The following is an 8,611-nucleotide window of genomic DNA, read 5'->3' on the forward strand; positions in this document are numbered from 1 at the left end:
CTATGTCTTTCTCATACTCCCAGCCTTAGACCATCAGGTCCTCAGTACGACATTTATAGTCATTATACATTACACTTAGAAATATCCAAGTAATAGATTACTATAAACAGGGCTAACAGATCTTAGGCTGCAAAAATCTGAATACCTGTTAGGTGGCAACAACCAGAGGTGGCATTTAGCAGGTTCTGACCAGTTCTGGAGAACTGATAGCAGAAATTTTGAGTAGTTTGGAGAACCGGTAAATACCACCTCTGACTGGCCCCGCCCCCATCTATTCTCTGCCTCCAGAGTCCCAGTTGATCGGGAGGAAATATCCAGTAACCTTCCCCTGGAGTGGGGAGGGAATGGAGATTTTACAGTATCCTTCCCCTGCAATGCCCATCAAGCCATGCCCACAGAACCGGTAATTAAAGATTTTGAATCCCAACACTGGCAACAACCTTAGCTGTGGTACAGTCTTCTCCCCATTACATCGGCACTTCCTATCCAGTCAGGCAGGGAGGATATATTATGGACTCCATCAGTTAAAAGAATTTTGAATGGTAAGGTTCAGAAAGAGAGCTTTCTCTGAGATCACCCTTGCCCTTTGGAATATTCTTCCCCCCAGACGTGAGTAGCGCCCACTCTCCTGGCCTTTCAGAAGTGTTTGAAGACCTGCCTTGCAGAGGAGCGCACAGATATGAGGCTGGCTAGCACCCTGAAGGCCCACCCCCAACTTTTCAATTTTAATTATTTTATTCCTATTTTAAGGCCCTCCTATTGGAATGCAATATTTATATGACTTTTATGTTTTCATTGTACACCACTCAGTATCGGTCATCTAGTAGTTTCCCTATAGGAACAATACTACTAGGTGGACAAGTATTTTTATTGTCAAGGGAAGCACTGTATAATCCAGTTCCACACATGCTGCTAAAAGATGTATTTGAGAGCCATTGTATCACATATGAACATTGTTAATACAAGTGAAATAAATTAAAAATAAAATTTATCCAAGCTCTGTAAAATGCACAATGTATCATACTGATAATATTGCAAAAGTGCCTTTTTTCCCTCATGCATAAGAATGGATATAGTTTTGTTTTAAAAACTGCATGTATACAGATTATTATTTTTTTCCAGTTACGAAGTGATTAAATTATTCTGGGAATGCTGGCACCATCATGAAAAAATAACATGGAAACTGACTTTTACTCATTGCCATCTGCTGTAAATGGAGGTAACTTTTCCCCCCTGTCAGAAGAATTAACCTATTATAATATTACATGTGTAGTTTGCTCTAGTGTAAAAGAGGAAGAAAATTGCTCTCAGCACATGAGTTAGGAAATACAACATATCCATAATATAAGTAGACATCAAATTCTTGGATTATTTCATTAATACAGAACCCCCCAAGATGCCTTCCAGAACTCATCTGGATCCCAAATAGCAGTTTCTATCATCTGATAGTTACTGATGACCTGCTAAGTATTCTGTTCAAGCAGGAGAAACTTTAAATTATTTTCCTTGTCATGTCACCAAAGTCAAACATGTCATCTGAAACATATTTTGCAGCTGTCACAAAGCTGTGCCAGTACAACACAGTGTCAAAGAGAATAAAGCCAGCTGTGAGGAAAAGCCAGCTATAAAAGTACTCACATGAAAACACACAGGGCATATGGATAAAAAGATAAACATTGCAATATGTGTCTTGGAGAGTGACAGGAGACGTGTACAGTACTGTGACTTTGTGTGCCGTCTCAACAAAGGTTACAGAAGAGTCAAAGCCTTATGAAAGATTAAAGAATAGATGAGTGTCACATTTCAGTCCCCAAGTCTTTCCACCTTATTTCTTTTTTTCCTCATCACCATTCAAGGGGTCTTGCCTACCTCACTTTGTATGAGGTGGGAAAATCATTCATGCTATACCTTTTATTAAAACATCACAAATATGCTATGCTAAACAATTTAAAATTCTGAGGTCATATGAAAGTCCTGTTATTGTTCTGTACTGTTCCCATGTGCTAATGTTGCTGGGACTGGAGAGATTTTCCGCAGCTAGGAGAAAATACAGGATAAACATTTTAAATACTGATGATATTCTGATTAGCAGTGAATGGGCTGGTCTCATGCTTCAATGTGAGTCACTTCCGAATCAGGTCATTACCTGAGGTGAGACAATTATAAGACTCGTGTCAGAGGAGAATAAATAAATTAAATTAATCTAATTTTTAATTAAATAAAATTAATTTTAATTAAATACACCAGATGGAAAAAGAAGGCATTTTCCCCTCATTCTATCGTGTTTTCCCGAAAATATGACTCTGTCTTATATTTTTTTTGAACCCTGAAATAAGTGCTTGGCCTTATTGCCAGGTGCTCAAAAGCCCGATTGGGCTTATTATCAGGGGATGTCTTGTTTTGGGGGAAACAGGGTATATAATTTTTCTGTAATCATGGACCAATGGTACATCGCTTTATAAAAATTGTCTTTTTAAGTCGTAACATCATATATATATTTCAGTCCTTTCAGCCACGTTTTCCTACCATTCTACCAACATTAAATCCAAAGTTCTTAGTCCATTTTATCATATGCCCTTTTACTTATTCTTTTTCCTCTTCAAATTTCAGTAAAGGTTTATATATTTTAGCACTTCCATGTTCATCTTTTGTACATACTCAACTCCAAATTCTGTCTTCTGAAGTTCAGTTACAAATGTCTTGTTATCTACCTTAAATCTTTTTTCTTAACCATGGATATGAAAACTATTGAAAGCTAAATTCTTTGTAATCTTACTACACAGTCTACCTCATATTACATTTATCTCTTTGTTTTGTAAATCCCACTAATTGTCTTTTCCTTTTGAAGTTAAATGATCAACATTCACAGAAATGCCTGATCTTTTTATCAAGTTAGCTTTAAATAATATCAAAAGCACTTTTGACAAAATATTAACCTTTCAAATTTATTCCCTCCCTCCCACCCATTTATAACTTTCTTAAGTCAAAATTTTCGTAAGCCTTTTGCTATTAATTTAAGGTCTTTAAAGATATCATTTTCTTCTCTCTCTTTTTTTTTGTTTGTTTGTTTGTAATCTAGAGGAAAGGCTGACTCCCTGGGTGGTTATTTTCTTTCTACTGCTGGTTCGAAGGCCTCTCTTTAACTTGTATATTAATTACATCTAAAAGTGATTAAGAAAATGAGGCTTTGAGCAAAGCTAATGTCCTTAAAAAGACTGTGCTGTGATTATGAGCACACTATCTCACCTTCATCCCCCACTGCTGTACCCACCAGAAGATGGCAAGATCCTTTGATTGCCATAGTCTCCTCATGAGGAGCAGATATCTGGGGTGAAAGTGGGTGATCTCTTTGGCTCTCCTTTATCCAGAGAGACTCAGCCAGCCAGAATTCACTCCTGGCCACTGATAATGCCATCTCCACTCCTTTGGATATGATTAATCTGCCATAGAATCTAATCCAAGAGCCAAGAATGTTGTACATGATTAAAAACTACAGAATTGTAAAGAGAAAGTTAGAAAACAGAAAAAGATATGAAAAAGTATAAGAAAAGTATGAGAAACAGTAAAAGTTAAAGCAAAAAAAAAAAAGGTTTTAAAAAGCAACTTCCAAGTTTCTCTGCAGCAATTGCAAACATGATTAATACAATTTCTGCCCTCCCAGATTACATAACATGGTTTCCTTCTTCTCATAAACAACCACTTTTAATCAATAAATGCTGAAATCACCAATTCATTTTTGCTTATTTTTTTTAAAGTCCATAAAGGGTTACCAGCCTTTTATAAACGTAGCAGTTGTTCCTTCCTCAAAGAGGTCAACTTAGCCATTTTTATCATCTTCACAGTTCACTTCTCCATTGTGGGTATTTTAGTAGTTTTCCAACTTTGTGCCTAGTAGTCTCACTAGTATATCATTCTTTCTCACGAAAAGTACACATATTCCCTCAATGGTTTGTGAAAAAGATATCTAAAACAACAACACCTTTCCAAAATAGCTGTGCAATGCTTTGGATTTGATTTAGAAAAGTTACTGTACTTCAGAATACAGAGGAACGCAACATCTGTCTGTAACTCATGAAAGCAGCTGCATCATTTCCAAGCTACTGTGGCTAGAAGGAAAGCCTCCTCACAGTAGCCCCTGTGTTGCTGGAAAACAATGTAGTTTCTTTGATGAACTGCAGACAATTCTAAAACATCTCCTCCTAAGTGAATTCTAGGTTATTGCACAGCAGTAGTTTCCAACAGTGGATAATAAAACCAAATTATAAACATGAGTTTATCCCAGTGAAATGTATTATACCGAAATAATATAAATGTACCTAAAAGGTCTACATCAGGAAAATTTGTATAAATATGATGTTTTATGGTATTTATCGTAACTTTGCACAATATCGGTTCAAAAGCCCCATAAATTAGAGAAAACGGCAAGAAAACGCTAACACGGGTTTTTTTTTTAACTTTAAAAAGGTATCTGTTGCACCTATCACTACAAATGGACTGGAATAATGCTCCAAAAAGATGCAGGTTAGATTCATGCTGACAATCTACACATCCTTTGGAAGTACTTCACAGTGATGGGCTCTAACTCCTGACTTCTGCATGATGAATATAACATGAAGATATAATGATAACAAGTTCAATATCTGCATACTTCATGTACATAAGTTGTATATTTGTCTTAAAAATTATGTCTATGGAGCAGAGGTTGTATACAGCAGGTTCTGACCAGTTCTGGAGAATCAGTAGCAGAAATTTTGAGTAGTTCGGAGAACCGGTAAATACCATCTCTGACTGGCCCGGCCCCCATCTATTCTCTGCCTCCCAAGTCCCAGCTGATCAGGAGGAAATGGGGATTTTAGAGTATCCTTCCCCTGGAGTGGGGTGGGAATGGAGATTTTACAGTATCCTGCCAGAAACCAGGGCGGCTGTGAGTTCTAGTCCTGCCTTAAGCACAAATTCAGCTGGGTGACTTTGTGGAAGTCCCTCTCTTTCAACCCAAGGAAGCAACCAAGGGCAAGCCACCTTAAAAAAAAAAACCTTTACCAATCAGGCAGTTGCCTAGAGTCAACAATGACTTGAAATCATAAAAAAAAAATCCAATCCACTGTGAGACTAGGCTGAAGCTGCCGTACCTAAAGATAAAGTAGGCATATTAGCAGGGCAGACAAAAAGTCAGGAATCTTGTCTAGAATACCCCTTCAGGAGATAGATAAGACGAAACCAAGTTGTTAAGGAAACAAAGGATAAAAAATTCACCTGAACCAGACAGGAGAAGTTGGGCATCTGGGAAACCCCTCCCCAAATCCCTTCAACTTCTACCAGCTCAGATGATGAATGTAGAAGAGTAGAAAGAGGATATGGATATAGATATGGATATGGATATGGATATGGGTGTGTATGGACAGGAGGTTGTGTATATACACACACACACACAAACATTTATGTACGTATGGGCATCAGGAGAAGGAATCTACCCCAACTTTCTAGCCAAATCTTCTTCTGTCCATTTAACACATCTGCCTTCCACAACACAAGAGACTGTTAAGTCTATAGTAAAGCTACTCCTTGAGTGGTTCCTCAGCAGCCGCCCTCCGCATATCACCATCCACCTGCCTTGACTGGCCATAGTTTATCACTTAATGATTTTCACCTGTGCCCTGCCATCAGGGACAGAGGCATAACAATGATTTAAAATTATATTTTTCTATAGCCCTGCTGAAATATTACCCCCTGATGTGAAGAAGCAATAAATGTTAAATAGTCGTGCTAGTAGCAGTAATATCAAGCAGCCACTGACCCAACGCGTGAGAGGCCACCTCAGTCCCTGTTATTACATTGCAACGCAGGCAAGCAGATGGGCATTCCCATTTTCTTCCTTTTCACTCCTGGCTGCTATCATTGCATCCTCCAGAACGGCAATGACTGACACCAGACCCCAGTGGCAATGCTTAAACCAAGAGCTAGCATTTCATTAATTCTTGCTGCCCTCCGTTTTTCACCTAGACAATTGTTCATTGATTTAAATTGTCTTGTTGCCTTGAACAGTTCATGGAGGAAAATTTGGAAAGGAAAACAGTGCTTCTCCAGGTAAAAGCATTATCTCTGTAGAGATAAGACATGAGGGGAGCAAAAATCATCCACTCTACAAAATATTCCTGATGTTTGGGAGTGTCCCTGGTACTTAAAACTCTGATTACTAGTCTGCAGGTGATTTAAAAAAAAATAAAAGGGAGAAGAGGAAGGGAGAACATGAGTTGTCCATTGACATTTTACATTTAAGCTTTAGTGTGTTAACCTTTTGAGATAATTTTCTCAGTGGGGGGTTCAATATTTCAGGGGGAATTTTTAATGGTGAAGTATGTGCTCAGATTTCTGGAAAAAAACAATGTGTGGCAAAAGCATAGTTAAACAAAAGCAAATTAGCAGGATAATTTCAGGCAAGAAACAAACATGTTTGAGTCTGTGAATACAGTGAACTGCATTTTTTCCACTGTGTTTTAACTACGCCTATAAAGAATTCAAGCTGCCCTTTTTCAATATTTATAAGAACACATTGCCATTGTCTGACATTAAAGGATATTTTCTGCTCTGAGACTTGGATGCAATATAGAATAGCAACACAGAGATCTCCCACTGATTTAATGCAGTGAATAAATGGTAAGTCATATTTAGGACAGAGAACATCAAATGCTTTTTCTTAATAATTTATAGTAGATTAAATTATGAAATTGGCTATCAGAATGCGCAGACATGGCCACCAATTAGATTATGTTAAAAGAGGCCTAGATAAATTTATGGAGGATGGCCATGATAACTACCCAGTCATAGAAACTGTGGATCAGGCAAAATATATCCCTGAATATCAGTTACTAGGAAAATGAGTGAGAAGATTTGAATGTTGGAATGCTCATATTTTGCTTGAGAGTTTGTCAAGTTATAATCCACGGAGCATCTGGGTCAGTGAAGGTAATATCTCAAGTGAACCAGGGTTTTTTAAAAAAGGATGATATTGATAGAGGAGGTACAAAAGGATTGATTTACTTTTTTTGACTTGGGAATAAGAATGGAGAACTCTCTCTCTCCCCACCCCTTCTCGTGTGTGTGTGTGCGCGCACGCATTCATAGAAAAACTGATAATAAAGATTATCTTATCTTTGTCTTTTATAAGCAAATTCCTCTTGTTCTTTTGTGAATTATTACAGTAAATGAATTATCAGGAAGAGGAAGAAGAAGCTGTTTGCACTGTGGATGAATGCACAGAGTTCACCCTGAAAGTTAAAAAAAGAAGTAGCAGCAGATGCCTTCACTCAAAGGAGGTGGTTGCTGCTTCTTAGAAATGAATCATGAATATCCACAAGGAATGGTAACAATGTCAATATGGCACCTATTACGGGGCGATCAGAATTCCTCCTTTGAAGCACAGAAGAATGGAAAACTTAAAAAAAAATGATACAATTTCAAGGAACAACAGCAAAAAAGAGGCCTATAATCATGAAGCCCCATAATTAACTTATTAAAAAAGTAATTTTAATCATTGTCTAATATTGCAAAATATCATAAAATCTATGCCACAGAAAAACACATTGAGTCATTTTTGATTACCAGATAAAATTGTCGTTCCAAAAAAACAAATCTCACATGTCTCTTGAATTCAGTCCTTACTAGCAATAATGTTATTACTTTTCCAATTTCTCAAAATAATTCTCTTAGCAATGCTGCAGGTCCAGTACAACAAATAATTAGAGAACAGTATCAAGATGAAGTAAGGTCTTGAGAAGCTGGAACATTAGGCAAGAAGCACAAAAAAGGGAAGTCTTACATTTGGGTAGGAAAATCAATATAGAATGGGGAAATCACAATAGGCAGCAGTACATGTGAAAAAGATCTATGTGGATATCAAGCTGAACGTTAGCCAACAGTGTGATGCTACTGCCAAATAAGCAAAGACGGTCCCTAATGACATCATAATGTCAAAAAGAAAAGAAGTCATCATTTCTCTTTATTCTGCATGGCCAAACTGCATATAAAATATTGCATTCTTGTGAGAAAAATAGGAATTATTCCTGTAAAAGCATAACCTGAGTTACGCCATTTTGAAATCATGTTAAGGTTTTGTTTTACTTTGTATAACCTGATTATATAATTTAGCTGACATTTAAGAACATGAGAAAGGAAATGTGTAATTCCTGTTTTTGAGAAGATGTTGTCTTGCAGGAAATATGTTCCTGGGTTAACTTGCCCTTATTAATTAAAGGAAGTACGCAATTGATGTTTTTGAGGGGTATTTCTGTTGGGAATTGGGGAATTTCCAGGGTGGAATTATGTACTGCATATGTTATATAAGATGTTATGTAAGATCTGGAACTGATTCCCAAGGTACTTTATTGACGTGTATTCTGAATGTCCTGAAGACTATAAAAACTTGTGTAAATTGTTTTATTTCCGTCTTTCTCTACTTTAGAGAGAAAGTCCCTTTGCAAAGAATAAACTCTGTTACAGGATTATTTCGGTCTTTGTCTCTTTAAAACGATAATGGGATTTACCTGTCGACCACAATTCTGTTCTGGACAAAGCCAAACCTGAGCATCACTGGAGAAGAACAATGAAGATGATA

General features: G+C 37.1%; 1 long non-coding RNA gene across 1 annotated transcript in view; it reads left to right on the forward strand.

The window, feature by feature from the left end:
• Positions 1–8,611, forward strand: part of LOC117677217 (uncharacterized) — a 119,666-nt gene that overhangs the window by 65,423 nt on the left and 45,632 nt on the right. The gene's annotated exons all lie outside the window — the stretch shown is intronic.

This window comes from Pantherophis guttatus, chromosome 3 (assembly GCF_059756535.1).
Source record: "Pantherophis guttatus breed Tessera chromosome 3, ASM5975653v1, whole genome shotgun sequence".
In the NCBI taxonomy this organism is placed as follows: Eukaryota; Metazoa; Chordata; class Lepidosauria; order Squamata; family Colubridae; genus Pantherophis; species Pantherophis guttatus.